This window comes from Heterocephalus glaber, unplaced genomic scaffold (genome assembly GCF_053883595.1).
Source record: "Heterocephalus glaber isolate CG9 unplaced genomic scaffold, H.glaber_assembly_v1.0 deba00001673, whole genome shotgun sequence".
Taxonomy (NCBI): domain Eukaryota; kingdom Metazoa; phylum Chordata; class Mammalia; order Rodentia; family Bathyergidae; genus Heterocephalus; species Heterocephalus glaber.
Genome location: NW_028258410.1, coordinates 6,556,377 through 6,573,077, shown reverse-complemented (window position 1 = coordinate 6,573,077; position 16,701 = coordinate 6,556,377). Strand labels below are relative to the sequence as shown.

Genomic DNA, 16,701 nt, shown 5'->3' with positions numbered 1-16,701 from the left:
TATCCTCTCTAGATTTATTAATCATATCTTGCACTATGGGTACAATCTCTGTTATTATGTGAGAAATTATTTCTGATTTCATTTTTTCCAGACCCTCTTTTGTTGCTAGTTCAGGGAGGCCAGGCAGTTGAATATCAGATTGTTCCATCTTGTTTCCCTGTGGGGTTACTGTAGGTGATCTGGAAGTCTGGTTTTGAGACTTGTTTATGTGTCTCCTCATTTTGGCAGTGGTGTGTGTGTGTGTGTGTGTGTGTTTGCTGCTGGTGCCTGTGCAGCTCACCTCCTATATGCTGAGAGCAGTGGTACTGCAGCTAGGAAGCCTCCTCTGCACTCGGAGCAGTTGAAACAATTTTTATTCTTGCAAAAAGAAGAAATGATAAATATCTGAGAGGATGGATTTCCCAATTACCTTGATTATATCATTACAAAATACATATATGACTGTTCATTCCACCCATAAAAATGAGCCAATTTTTAACTATTCAAAATGATTCCAAAGAAAACATAATGGAAAAGTGTAGGGTCCTTGTAAAGTCTACTCTTCAATTCTCAGTGGAGTCATTTCTTCTCTGCTTTTTTCCACTTTTATTGTTCATATATCTTGTTTTAATTTCCACCTTTATGATTCATAAATAATATTCTCCTGAAGGCATTATTCTACCCATAACTCTATGTTAAACCATACCCTCATTCTCAGAAGTGAAATAAATAATACACATATGTGTAAATACTGAATAGTTTCTTTGGTGTGAAAAACTAAAAGTGTAAATAAGGATCAAAATGTATAATTGATATTGTGAAATAGGAAGAAAATCTTTAAAGGAGTAGGTGACATGGAAAGAGTAGGGGAAAGGAAATCAAATCAAATCACTTTACAGATTAATTTTTGCTTTTGTTATTTGAGCTTCTGGTGTCACATTCAAAAATCACTTTGAGCCTAATATTATATTAGTCAGCTCTGGAACACAATAATTGACACCCACAATTTAAAGGAAAAGAGATTTAAGTTAGCTCATGGTTTTTGGAATTTTGTCCATGCTAGCTAGCTAGCTAGCTTCAAGGCAGGAAAGTTATAGTCACTGGAAAGCAGGCACGGGGAGCAGTATCCAGGAGGAAAGGGACAGGGAAAAGATGTAACAACAAAGTCAGCCTTCCATGGCCCAGGCAGACAGAACAAGAAGTGTGCTCCCTCAAACCCCTGGGCAGCTCCTAACCCAATCAAGGTGACACAATGAAGCTTGGCCATCACAACATCAAGCAGCTTATTCCCCATGTTTTCTTTCAAAAGAAGAAATGACAGAACCTCTAAGCAAAGAACTGGATTTTTCAATGTCAGTGACCAACAGAAGATCCCCAGGATACCTGCCTTACCATTCTGATAAAATCTGAACTGGTAGAAGCCAGGGAGAGCAACTCTATCCATTGAAACATTAAAATGAACAGATATATGAAAAATGTTAATTATTAACCATCAGAGAAATGCAAATCAAAGCCACAGTAACATATCACCTCCTATAATAATGGCTATAATAAAATATATATCAAGTGCTACAAAAAATAGGAAGAAGTAGAAAAATGTTCACCATTTTTGAGGATAATATGGATTCATACACTCATCATGGAAAACAGTATGGAGGTGCCCCAATGCATGACAATTATAGTTACTATATGACTCATAAATCTCACTCCTGGGCCTATGGGCAAGGGAAATGAAATCTATATGTCTAAGAGACACATGTGCCACCACATTTATTGCAGCACTCTTCACAGTAGCCAAGAAGGGCTGCAGATGTAGCTCAGGGGCACTGCACCTGACTTGTAAGCACAAGGTCCTGGGTTTCATCCCTGGTACTGGGAAAAAATAAAACAAAACAAAACAAAACAACAATAACCAAGAAATTTAAACAAATCAAAATGTGTTTCAAATGACTCAAATGACGAATTCTAGAACATGTATTGCATAAACACAATGGAATTCTGTTCACCCATAAAGAATGGAACTCTGCCATGTGCAACAACAGGCGGGTCATTCTGTTTAAAGAAATAAACCAGGCACAGAACAACAAGTGCCACATTGTCTCAGTCATGTGCAAAACATAAAATTTTTTATCTGGCTGGGATCCAAAGAGGAACAGTGGTTACTAACTATTGAATATCAGAATGGAGGAAAGGATGTGGAAATGTTGATCAGTAGGTACTAAGTTGCACTTCCATGTGAGTAGAAATTTGTAGTATGGTATTCCACAGTGGGATGACTGTAAAGCATTACTGTGTACTAATATCTCAAAACTGAGAAAAGATTTTTAATGTTTTCGTCATGAACAAATGGAAAATGAGGAGGCAAGTTTGTTTAACTTCATTACACAAAGTACACATATATTGACATATCTGATAATATATTCATATTTATACTAATAATTTTTGAGTTTTTAAGTACCATTAAAACAGTAAATTCACTTAATGAAAAATACCTATGGCTGCATTAAAAAATAAAATAAATCCTTTATTACTCTTGGGTTTCTCATGAGTATTGAGAAAATCCTAGATTCCTAAACAGTAAATTAGGTAAGATACATAGTTTCATTAAAGTATTATAGTAAATGGTAATCAAATTTATGTAGAAATAAAAAAACTGGAAGGTTAAAATAGAAACACTTAGAGGCTGTGGTGAGTTAATAACTATGTACATCTCTGGACTCTGTGCTGGTAAATTTTAACCATATTTATTTATTGTCAAAATTTAATTTAATAAAATAAACAGATAATTTTAAAAATCCCTTTATGTCTAGGAGAATATTAAATGTTATACCCTCAGAAAAGTTCCTAGGCTGAGACATTCAGATCCAGGAATTGTAAGATGGTTTTCCTTAGATATGTGCTCCTCAAAAATGAATGAGTTCTGGACATTTCTGGGAATTTTACTTACATATCAAAATGTTGGGTTAGGGAGCACTCTTTCAAGAAAATTAGAAGGCCAGGTACTACCTATTTTTTAAATTTCCCTTTGACTTTCTGCTATTCTTATAGGAAAACTCTTAATTTAACTCTAGTCTTACTGAACCAGAAGTAAGGTGGGGGCAAGGAAGGTTGACATATCACTTACTGAGAAGCACATATTGGAAAATCTGTCTCTGCCAGAGAACATCTTCTGATTTATCATGGAAAGATGGATACTAAATATCTGCCACAGAGCTGAATCCCATAATTTCTCCTTTCTGTGCTCTCTAGAACCCAGTTCTGTGGAGAGAACCTGGTGGTTACATTTGATCAGTCCTTTCTCATCTACCACCAAACTTGGCATGTTCTCTCTTGAAGTTTTTCTGTTACAAATGGGTTTCAAATTGGATTATGAGTCTTCTATTCATTCTAAATGATTTTAAATAATATTTGGAATTGTTTCTGTAATCATATTTCATGACTTAAAATCTTTTCTTAGTTTTTATTTTCCTTTTTGCTCCCATACTACTTTAATACTGAGAAGTTAAAATGGATCTTTGAAAATTAGGAATGCTGATGTCACTTCTCCATCTTCTTCATGCTAAGAGGGAAGTATCCAGGGCCAGCCCTGACACCAAGTAGAACTGCTATTTAACCCTTCTCTCTGCGCCCCCTGGTGGCCAAAGACTGGCTAAACCACAACTGCACCTGACCCAGCTGTGGTTCTGGCCCTTCTCCACACTGCAGTGCTTTGGTGCTTTTGAGGTTGGAACAGCTGAGCCACTTTCCCAATTTGGCCAAATTGAGAATAAATTATTTTTCTTCTACATATATGGGCTTTTCTGCTACTGTGGATGGTGTGCTGGTAAATGAACCCAGATCATCTAGGCCCAGATTCATGTTTCTGCCTGGCCCTACCGATAACAAAATGGAGTCCTGAGGGGATTAGTGTCCCCTGATGGAGTCACTTGGACATGACGCCTGCAGCGGATTTGCCTTTATCTACTCTGTCCTGGAGGAAAGGAATAAAACTCCAAGCCAGAGTCAACTGCCCTGTGGCAGTTTTAGTAAAATAGAAAGACAGTGTTTCAGGAACCTGTGGTCCCAAGGTTTGGAGAGCCCTGGTGCATGCGCACTGACTTAGTCTTGTCTTTCTTCTCCCTGTCTTCAGGGCTTCTTGTGAACCAACGTGGAGCTCTTGAGACAAATTTAGGACTTTTCGTGTGCCAGTTTACCATCCCAATTTCTTGAACTCTTTGTTAGAGAGCTTTGTTGTGATTTTCTTGGGAATCTGAAGCATTTCAGTGTACCTTAAAGAAATTTGTACTGCTTTAAGTCAGAAGAAGGTGGTTTTATTATGGTATGATTTGAGCCATATAACTGAAAGTGCATTCTTTTTGTTGTTGTTAAATTCTTTTATTGGTACATTTTAGGTATACAACACAATTACATTTCTCACTGGGAATTGTACCTTTACATAATGCATCTTGGTTCTTATTTTTTCCCCATTCCTAGCCCTCCCTTCACACCCTCCAACCTTCCCTATTTACAAAGACTTTATTTCCATTTTTTCCATTTCTCATCATTTTTCCTTTCCCTTCTTTCCTTTCCCCTGCCCCTCCCACTACCCCTACCCCTTTGGTCCTTTTCTTCCTATTTTGCATTATGGATTATTCATTCTAATCATTGGTACATTTTAGGTATACAATATAATGACATTCATCATTAGAAATTTGCACCTTTACATAGTCTCTCTTGGCTCTTATTTTTCACCCTTGCCCAGCCTCCCTTCAACCCCTCCATTCCTCCCAATTTACAAAGATTTTGTTCCTATTTTTCCATTTTCTCATATTAATCCCATTCCCTTCTATCCTTTTCCCTAGCCCTCCCACTTCCTTTCCCCTTGCCTGTTTTCCTTTGGATGGGCTAGAATTCGTAGAAAAATTTATATTGATCCTTGTGTCTTGTTAAATTTTGACAATAATAAGGATAATTTATGAATTATTTTTAACCTAACAACGTTCACTTTTATTCGTTCATGTTAAGGCTCATAAAGTAATATCTATTGCATTTAAGTGCATGTTAATATAAATGACTAACCAAATCCATTTTAGTGCATACTGAATATTCCACAGTGTTTAAGCATGTCAACACAGCCTCCTGATAAATTCAATAGAAGAATACTTTGTAAATTTTAACCCTTTACTATTACAATGTCATGCTTTACTTTTAGCTGTCAAGTGTGCAAGATGAAGAGGAATTTTAGTTAGACAGGGGCTGAAATGGGAAGAGAAATATAGTGCATATACACTGCAAATCTATTGGGTTCTGAGTTTGGCTATTACATCCAAAGCTATCATCATCATGTGTGGCATCATACTAAATTGCATTATAATAAATAGCTCATTAATTCTGCATCAATTGGATCAAGCAGTTGTCAGCCTGGAAGAGACTGTGCACTTCAACTGAAATTGGCAAAATAGTATGGACAGTAGAGTTGGGGTCACAGGGTTATTCCTCTCCACTTGCTGCTGGACCACTCTCTACCACTCACCTGAGCCCGGGCAATCCCCCAGGAAAACCTCCCAGCCTTTTTCCTAAGGCTAACTACATGGAGGCAGAGATTAGTAAAACAAGGAGCCCTGAGCCTGCACTAGAAAATTCCAACATCCCAAATCAGGGTACAGGTGTACCAGATACTCCTGCATGAACTATGTTAACCTTTCTTCACTTGGAGGTAATTGAAGGTTCATGCATATGGGCTGCATGTCATGCTCACATCTGACTTCACTCAGCACCCTGGCAATCACATTGTCAATCATGCTCTGGAAGATCTAATGGGAGGTGCCTTAGATGTGGTGGAACATTTAAATTCCTAAACCCAGTGTCCTTGGTACTTGTGCCATTTTCTTTTAGAGCCTGATCACTCTGAGGAATCTGTCACCTAATTAAACACTGGTGTTTCTTTACCATTGCATGCAACATCCAGCTCCTTGTTATGCATAATAGACTAGGAACCTACCTCGGAAACCATTACTCATGGTAACATCTTGGTGAGCCAGGAGGTGAGGTCACTTTTGGGGAGATTTTGTATTTATTCTCTTCTCTTTCTTATATTTAGGCTCTGCCACAGGCAAAAATACCTTGCACACATCACTCAGGTTTATGTTTGTGCAACCTTTTTTGTGCTACACACGCCTCCAGCTTGGAGATTTCTTTTCAGTGGCTACAGTCTCCTAAGCTGATAGAAAAAGTGAGTGCTTGAGCAAAGATTCTGACACAACCAGCATGGGAAACCCCAGACCTGAAACACAGTGGAGAGAGCTAGTCTTCAGATCACACCAGAAAAAGCAGTCTCCAAAAGCATATACACTTGTGGATCCTAAACACTTTAGCCTGAGGAAGGTCCTCTACATTGTTCTTTTGACAGATCTCTCTCTCTCTCTCTCTCTCTCTCTCTCTCTCTCTCTCTCTCTCCTCTCTTTCTTTCTGTCTCTGCCTGTCTCTTTCTCTCTTTCTCTCTTTTTCCCTGCATCTCTCAAAATTGCAGGGCACAAACCAGGCATGGTGGCACACTTGGGAGGCTGAGGCAGGAGGATTGCCTTGAGCTCAAGGCAAGCTTGATCAAAAAACCAAAAAAACCCAAAAACAAAACAAAAATACCCCAAACAAACGTGAAGGGTATAAGCTCAGTCTGAAGCCATAGCTCCCCTTTTTGGGTGTCTGAGTGTCTTAAGCTATGCAGACTCAGTGGTCATTCAGGTGATAACTGACCTTTTCCATGGGACCTGGTGAAGCCTATGGAGTCAAACTGAAAAGAAGCCCACAGATTTACTTTTCTCCCTCCTCTCTCCCATAACAAAGCCCCAATCCCTTTCTTGTCCCTTCTTTCATAGGCTTCCATCTCTCAGAAACCTCAAATCCTTTAGTTTTTTTCCTGATATTAGTTATCAGGGAGAGGCAGGGAGCTGGAAGGTGGGAGCTGGGGACTCAGGGAGATTTTTATGTCCCCAGGAATGTTTCATAGTATGTCCATCCATGTGGGAGGGAGGATGAGAAGCACATGGCCTCTGTGTTTTCAGCTGGTAGGAGAGGGCCACAGGCCTGTGGAAGGGGAAGCACTTGAGCTCTTCTCACCTGTCTGCCATGACTTTCTTTGGTTCTAGCATCACCTGTCAAGCTCTGCAGGTATTTTTTTCTCTAGAGTCTTGGTGTTGTTTCTCTAAAGCTAGCTGTATTCCTTCCTCAGTCTTATTTGGATCCATGGTACTTACCACAAATTTTGTCTGAAATGTATCTCCATATGTAAACTGGAGTATTGCCTTTTTAATATTTTTAAAGTTTTATTCAATTAGGAAATATATATTTCCCATCTATTTGTGACTCAGCATTTTCTGTTTTTCTTCTTCTCTTTGGAGTTGTGTGCATTAGGTCCTTTCTTTCCAGGTCATCCATAAATATTCTCCTAGAAAAATGCCAGATGGTGTCATGTAAGTCTCCATGTGTGCACAGTGAAAAAGATGACTTGTGTGATGTACCTATTTTTAGACCTTTGAACAACATTAAATGTGTTCTGCTCTACTTTGGTCAAATTATTCCAAGGCAAATGCCAATATTCACAGAGATACCACATCACATTTCTGCATGTACAATGTTTCCCAGGAAATGCCATTTGGAAATCATGAGGAACCATGAATTTTCTTGGTCTTCATTTTCCCTTGAGTTCCTCTTTAAGGAGGGGCAAAAAGAGTTGCCAATATAAATGATGAAAATACCAGCTTCTTCTTCTCTTGAATATTAGGATACAACTGGGAAAGGACTCAAATTTCTTCTAAAAACAATTAGACAGCTTTCCCTTTGAAAGTAGTTAAGTACTAACCTCAGAATTCTGCAGAATGCATGGGGAGATGTATTTATATATTCACTAAATGTATTGGTTAATTCTGAGTTATGACAGACATGGAGCATTGCCTGTATCTTAGGTTTAAACCAACCACCCAGTGAATTGGACACAGGTTAAATTTCATTTAAGCAACCAGCAGTTAATCATTATCTGAAGAGCAATAAGAATTATAATTTTTAAATCTCTTATTAAAATATAAATTTAATGAATATTTGCAAATTTTCTATTTATTGAAAACTTCACATACAATAAATTTACAACAAATAATTATTAAAACTATTATTCCATTAACTTAATAAAGAAGACCATTTCTTCACATTTTTTAAACAATCTACATGTGATCATTTATCCTTGAAAACTGCTAAGTCAGTTCACACAGTGATAATGTTTTTTCATGACTTTGAGATAGGGAGATATAAAAATGAAATTTGTGATCTGTATTTCCATGAAAGATATCAAGAAAACCTGACAAGGAAAACTCAGGAAATTACAGTGTGTGAAAAGTGGATTTGATTTGTGTTTCTTATTTTTATATTTAAATGTTGTTTTTTTCTCTTGCAATTCAGCAAAACTTGGGCTTTCTGTTAAAATAAGAAATCAGTGAAGACTATCAGAATATTCCTCCAGGGTAGGTCAAAGACTGAAGAATAAGGAAAAACACATTTGGGGGATCACCCAGAGAGGAGCCCACTATGATTTTAGGGAAATTTTTACTAAGAAATGGTGCAAGTATGAATTGTGGGTTTCATGCGGTCACTCTACTGCCAATACACAGGACATTGGTAGAAATTAGGATGACTATTCTAAACTATGACCTCAGTATCTCTATCATTTGACTATAATTATCCTGTGTTTTTAAAGTTCCTTAATATGGCAAAAGATTAAGACAATAACATTATATATTGAAACTGACTTCCATTTCATTGTTTTCAAATATTGAAACTAAATTAATTCATTAGTTAGGAGAATGCATGTAATAATTAAAATATTAAACTACAGTGCAGTAAAATAAAGAATGGAAGGGAATTAATATTTTAAAGTATGATGCTGTCAGATGCTATCTAATTGATTAAATATTAATGTATATATTAATTTATTGAATTCACAATTTTTGACTGAATTAGTTATTTACAATCCTACTATGAGAGAACCAGATTATTATCTTACTGCCTAATTTTTTTTTCGGTACCAGGGATCGAACTCAGGACCTTGTGCTTGCGAGGCAGGCCCCCGAACCACTGAGCTAAATCCCCAGCCCATCTTACTAAATAGAAATTTCAGTAAAGCCTCAGTGATTTTCCTCTTTTACCCACCAAGCACAATACTTCCTACAGAGAATTCAATGATTAATAAATTAATTAGACTATACAAATCAACAGGAGATAACTTTTATTTTCCTTACTTGGCAAACAAAAATGTGATATAAAAAAATTCTGCATCATTTGTTCAAAAATCAAACACCCAAGATTCAACACAAAAATTGGTCACACCATTTTGTTTTGTGGGTTCCCCCCACCCTTATGTCCAAGAAAAGGAAAAATTAAGGCTGCGATCCTCACACTCACCAAGTTACAATTTCCTTAGAGAATTGGACTACAGCATGTAATAATCAACAAAATAAATAAGCAACATAAATAAAAATAGGTAGTTATAAGAATCAAAAGGTGTAGAAGTTTGGATTATGTACTATATTGTGGAATGTAGTTGTCAGTGAAACCTGTATTTGAAAACTGTAGGAGTTCTGGTAGAATTTTAAATAAGTCTCAGTTACGAATGGCAAAATGTCTAGCTGCTGTAATGCCGAGTGTTAAGGTAAGCTGGTGAGAGACACTAAAGTTTGAACTGTAAGCACTGTGATTTCTGAGAACTTGGATGGCATAAAGACAAAAATGCTTAGGGAGTTTAACGTAGCATGCCGTGAAGGAGACTGGGAGGAAAGTCGCTTTGGTGTGGTTTTAGTATTAGAAGACTTTAGTGTCAGTGATAAATAAGGAATCAACCTCCGTGTGTAGTTGTAACTTTCTTAGATGTCTTTGTAAGAAAGGTGACCATCCCTCAGCCCCAGCTGCTGACCCACTGTTTTGTATGTCATTAGGTCAGATCCAGAGGAAGTTCTTAATGATCTATTTCACACTCAGCAGTTATTTATACTTAAGGAAACATTGAAATCTTCAAAAGGGGTGTGGCGTATTTTACCACTGCTCAGTGAGGCAGGAATACAGAGAGATGGAAGAGATTAAGTTTGTAATTGTAGCCCAAATAGCTCAATATTGTAAAGGGTATCTAGTGATAAACTAACATTGTGATACATTTAAAAATGTGAAAATACAAAATGGGTCTTACCGACATGAAGGAGTCATGCTTCTTAGATTTCTGGAGACACCTTGAAAATAGGGGAGCCAATGCTTTCAAGTGATTCAGGAGCATGGATTATAGTTATTGAACCATGCACCACATGGGCTTTGCATAAAATTTTAAAAATAAACAGTAGGTTCATTTCAAATGCCCTCTCCTTCTAATAAACAGGATTTGGTTAACTTTTATGATTATTCTATTTAAATAATGTGTTTTATCTGAAATAACAGAAAATAGTCTACTTTAAAATACTCTTCTGATAATTTTTAAAATTTTCTATTAATTTTCCACTTTCAGTCTGAAAAGAGGCTCTTAACATTGTGTCTTTAAAGCATGATTTGATCTATTCCTTGATAAGAATCTCAAAGAGTGAAGCATTGGATTGAATTAAATGGGTTTGATTAAATTAAATGGCTTATTTGAACACTATGAATACCCCTTCTTTGTTGTTTGGTATAATAAGTGGCAGAAGGTAATTTCATAGTAATTAATTTCAATTCTGAAAAGATGGATTTTTATGTTTATGTACATAAATTTAAATGGCTAATAGACTAAAGGGAAAATGTTAGGTATAAAAACTTTATACACAGTAGAGCATGGCTCTGCTATAAAGACAAACTTGAGCACTCATAGGTAAAGGAATGAAAGTTGACATTAAGTGAAATAAGTCAGATACACAAAATGAAATGTTGCATTGTTTCATATGAAAAACTGTATAATATGCATAAAGCAAAATAGAAGGTAAATAAATGGGAAGTAAGGAGATGATTTTCAAATTGATAGAGGAATAGGATTGAGCAAGGGGGAGAGAGGAGAGGGAAAAGGGATTTCAAAAAATAATCAAAAGGGGAAAATGATGAAAATTTAGCCTTTGCAAATGGGAAAGGGACCAAGAGTTGGAAAGAGCAGGGAGGGAAGAGAGGGGAAGGGGATGATAAATAAAAATGAGAAAGGAATTAAGACATGAACATGTACCAACTCCCCAAGATAAGATAATTGCAATCATTCAGTAGTGCAAACATGTACTAATAAAAATAATACTAAAAATAAAGTTTAAATATATCAATGCCAATATTAGAAGTAGTGGGTATAAAATAGTTTAGTACCAAGCTTCAGTGTGTTATATATTTGGAATAAAGAACTTCTGGTGGGATTTAATCAAGTGATCAGAAGCTTGTTTCTCAATAGTTCTTCCTCATTCTACTGATCAAACCATGAAAAGGTCTTTATGGTTCCTAAGGGTTAACAATTATTATCACAAGGATGTTAGTTCACTTAGTGTGACATTACTTTATCACTGTGACAAAGGGGGGTGTGAAAATAATGGAGGTAAACATGAGAAAAGTCAGCCCCAACACTAAAATAATACTGTGGAAATGGAAAATAATGTGCGTTTTCCCAATGCTTAATTAGGAAAAAATGGATAATTCATTTTCATCAATTTATAAGAAGTTAATTTATTCAAGTAGGTAATGCATTGGGCTAGAGTAAATCTAAAAGAAATCAATTATTATTATCCAGCTAAATGTCAAATAAATAAATAAATAAATAAATATTTTTCACCTCTGATATGATAATGCTTTGATAAATGGATTTAACATTCTTTTCTTCTTATATCTTTGGTTGGCTGTGACACATAATGCATTGATTGTAAATCAAGTACACATACCAATTTGAATGAATTTGTAAATTGAGCTCAATAGAAATTTCATGATTCCAAATGCATTTTATGATTTCTACATATAACATTTCCACATAAGTTACATGGTGGGAACTTGTACTATCTACATATTAAGGTTCATATATTTGTATTTTACGTATCTTCACTATTAACATTTAATTTTTGTGTATTTTAAAATTATAAACAGAACAAAAGATCTGATTTTTCCAAACCAAAGTGTAAATTCTTTAGTTCTATTGAGCACAATATTCAGTTATGTTTGCTAACTAAAGCTCATAGAATGGCTACACACACACACACACACACACACGCACGCACACGCACACACACACAAATTCTACAATGCTAGTCTTCATTTCAGGGATCAAAAAATACTAATAATTGATATTTTAAAGAAAATGAAAAAAAACTCTCCCTTCAATCTTCCTAAGTGAAAATAAAATTTTCTTCCACCTTCTAATCTTATCTGTATAATTTGTTCGATGCCACGGGACAGCATCTCCACCATATTTAAATGCATCTCACAGTAATGAATAATTCTTCTAATTTCAGGTGGCTGCAAACTGCTCTGGATCATGAAATACAGGAATAATATCGAAAAATTTATTCTTTTAGGACATTCTCAGAAAAAGGAAATAGAAGTCCTCTGCTTTTTCCTGTTTGTACTCTGTTATGTTGCAATCATGATCAGAAACTTACTTATCATGGTTTTCATCGCCTGCACCCCACTAGTTACCCACCCCATATATTTCTTCCTGAGGTACCTCACCCTGTCAGACCTCTGCTACACCTCCACGGTGACCCCCAAGCTAATCACTGATCTGCTGGAGACTAAGAAGTCCATTTCCTACAGTGTCTGCATGACCCAGCTCTTCACCATGCACTTCTTCGGGGGCATCAAGGTCTTTATCCTCACAGGGATGGCCTATGACCACTTTGTGGCCATTCACAGGCTGCTGCACTATGCAGTCATCATAAGGAAGCACCTGTGTGACCTCCTGATTGTAGCTTCCTGTGCAGGTGGATTCCTGCATACCTTTGGTCAGGTCATCCTCGCCGTCTTCTTACCCTACTGCAGTCCCAATGAAATAGACCACTACTTCTGTGATGTGTATCCTTTGCTGAAGCTGGCCTGCATGGATACAAGCAAAATTGGATTTTTGGTCATTGCCAATTCTGGACTGATGGGACTGATAACTTTTGTGGTCTTGGTGATATCTTATGTGGTGATCTTATACACTCTCAAGTCCTACTGTGCTGAGAGTCACTGCAAAGCCCTCTCCACCTGTAGTTTCCACATCACTGTGGTGGTCCTCTTTTTCACTCCTTTACTATTTGTTTATATTTGACCAGCAACTACTTTTCCAGAAGACAAGGTGTTCTCTCTGTTTTATACTATCATTGCCCCCATGCTCAACCCTCTGATTTACACACTAAGAAATATGAAGATAAAGAATGCCATCAAGAAACTCTGGTGCCTCATCATGGGAAGTAAAAGAAACACACTGAAAGACATCCCCGTGGGTCTATGCATAGCTCAGTGAAGATGCTGCTCCTCCCTGAAATCTGGAAACATCATAAACCTTGCATATGTGACTTCCCCGTAGGAAACATATATGTAGGACCCTGTCTGCATAAAATGTATTGTCCTCTTGGCTTGTTCCAGGATTCTTCTCTATCATCTTTCCTTTCCTGCTTTCTTGTTCCTGTGTCCTGTGTCCACTGCTCAGTTCTCCGGGCAGCTCCTTTTGCTCTCCCACTGCAGTGTGCAGTGTGTGCCATAAACAGTGTATGGCACACATGCAGTGAGGCCCCACAGAGCTCACTGTTGCATGTGACTCCATTCAGGGAATCAGCTCCCAGTTCCAAGAATAGCTACAAAGCAACACCAGTTTGTACTTACAGCATATTTTAACAGATCTAGAGGGGCCACAGCAGCTCTCCTTATCAACTCCACCTCACACTCTGTTAGTAACTGATAGCATTCTCAGTTTTCTTACATTCCCAAGCCCAAGATAATAACCCCTCTTCTGTTCTGTAGCCCGTTCCTTACAGCTCTGTTCATAAATAAATTAATCACACCTCTAAGCTTAATTCTAGCACCATATACAATGGACACTTGACTTATGAACTCAATTCATTCACAGGGACTGGTTTTAACTCAAGTTGGTCAATTGAAGACTCAGGCTCCTCTACACAGCCTTTGAAGTCTCTCTCCTGTACACAGGCAGATCTCAGTGTCCTTAGAGAGACATTGGCAAAGAATTTCTCAACCTTACACAGGAAAGAATGGTGTAATGTTCCTTCCAGAACTCTTTAAGGGTTAAATCTGTATGTGAGACCATCTGGAAGCACAAGAGGCTGGCACTGGGGTCGTAACTCAAGACTTTGGTAGTAAGTTAAAACTAACCCAAGTTGTTCATGTGTCAGGTCATAACTCAGGGTCCACTGTAGTGTTTTGGTTGAGAACTTGAGTTTCAAATGCAGAATTGCTTACTGACTCTTCAGACAGGGGCAACATCATGCTCCCAGTACCTTCTGCAACATGAAGGTATAGTAATAGCACAACAATTACTGTGTTGTCCACAGTTGCATATGAAGGGCTACAACACTGTCTATGACACAGGAAAGTACATAGGAACATTCTACTTCCTCATGTCTTATTAGGATCAGAAAAACGACCATTCAGATAATGCCTTTTGTGGCAAAAAAAAAAAATAAAATGTCAAGGAGCCCTCATATTAGTGTGAAGACCCTGTGAGAGGACATGATAAACTTTATTTTTCTTGGAGTAGGCAAGAAAATAGCACTATTATTACATCAGCTTTTGTTTTTGTTTTTAGTGTTATAAAACTGAAAAGAAAAATGTGTTGGAAAATTCATCTGATAGAAGAAATGCCTGAGATCAGAACTAGGCCACTGGATAGTTGGTTCAGATTGTGGAAGACCTCAAATTTTTTAGGAATCTCCATCAACATGAAAAGTATTATAACAGAATTTACTTTCAGGCTAGCAGAAAAGGACTCCTAAGTAAAATCAGTAGTTGTTCAAAGTTAAGATGGATGGAAACTGTGAACAGAAAGAGCACAGTGCTGCAATTCTGTTTAAACTGCTCAACAATTAAAACTGAAAATGTCACATTGCAAAAATGTTTTTGAAAAATGTCTTCAAATGCTTTTCTTGGTTTTCTGACCTCATCTGTGACAATTATCCTGGTCCTTCTGAGTAGGGCTTAAGCAGCACACATGAGGAGACAGTGCCATGGTACAAATGGGGAGAGTTTCTGCGAGGCAACAGGGTCTCTGTGAGAAGACCGGCAAAGCCTTCAATTAACTGAGCCTCTGTTTCAGAGGTATGTTGGTAAAATAAATGGGCCAATTAAGACTCTTGAACTGCTTGTTCACCTCTTTAAGCCTCATTTTCCTCTAAACCATTAAGACAGAATTACATAATTTAGAATATAACAAGGAATCCACAATGCAATGTGAAATATCTCAGGGTCATACAGAACAACAACACATACTTTCCTTTTATGTTCTCTCCTCTTTGAAGTAGTACATTAGCAAGTAGTGAAATTTTCATACACATGTGAACAACAAAGTCCAAAAACACTTATAAAGAAAAGGTAGCCTAACATAAATTTAATGAATGGGATCTGGTAACTCAATTTTGACAATCTGTAGTAAACAAAATTAACATAGTATGTTTATTGGTTATTTTAAAACTCTAATCACTTGTCTATATTTGTTTGCTTCAATACTTATTTACACTTTTGAAAATGTAACCAAATGTGTGCTTTGTTTCTTTGATAGTACTACATAAAATATCTGCCTGCCTATTGAGTTGTGAATACAATGAAAGCTCTTATATTTAAAGTACAATTCCACCATTTTCTTACTGTAAGAGAATGCGACATATCTTAATTTTACCTTAATTAATTCACATACAATTAGCATAAGATGGCAGGTATATTGAACAATAAGCTCTTCATAATATTTCCGAGCATAATGTAGATATTCAAGCAGAAAAGGAGCTGTTTCCCAGCAGAAACAAGAGGAATATGTGTAACAGTGAAATCATACTCAACCAGTCTGGCTCTTGTAAATAGAAGGACAGGGTACTTTGTAAAATGAACAAACATACAGGTTTTGGTGGGTTTGTGACAGGCATAATATTTTAGACTCTGTTTAGATTCAGGAAATTATTATATTTTCAATGATATTTAATGATGGCCATTTTATTCCTAGTGTTCAAAGCTAGACATTTTACATTGAGCTCATCTTTAATTTAATGCATAAGAAGGAACAAGTAGAGAGATAGAGAAATGTAAGTATTTCGTCATACAAAGGTAAGCATCTGTATATAGTTAAGTTAATTATAGCAGTTCTTCCTGCTGATTAACATAAAAAATAATGACAACCCAGTGACAGCAAGAATATCCATAATATCCCTAGTCTGTGTCTTTGTTTCTAACTATCATTCTTCAACAAAAAAGAAATATGACTACTAGAACAAATGGCCAATAGGAGAAGTGGGCATGATAATTACATAGTTTCAAGAATCATTTAGTATTATAAAATAAATAAGCACTTCACAAACAAAACAGTGGGGGCAATTCAAGAGAACACAGGCACCCCTTCTAGGAATCTTCCCAAAGGAGTTAAAGACATCATACCACAGTGATACATACACACCCATGTCTATAGCAGCACGATTCATAGTAGCTAGATCTTGGAAGCAGCCTATATGTCCACAGCAGATGAATGGATGAAGAAAATGTGGTATTTATATTCAATGGGTACTGCTCTGCCATAGCAAAGTGCAG

The 16,701-nt window shown here is 36.8% G+C and overlaps 1 pseudogene; it reads left to right on the top strand.

Annotated features, from left to right (window-relative positions):
* Nucleotides 1-12,451: 12,451 nt before the first annotated feature.
* Nucleotides 12,452-13,420, top strand: LOC101717257 (olfactory receptor 4P4-like; annotated as a pseudogene).
* The last annotated feature ends 3,281 nt before the right edge of the window (nt 13,421-16,701 follow it).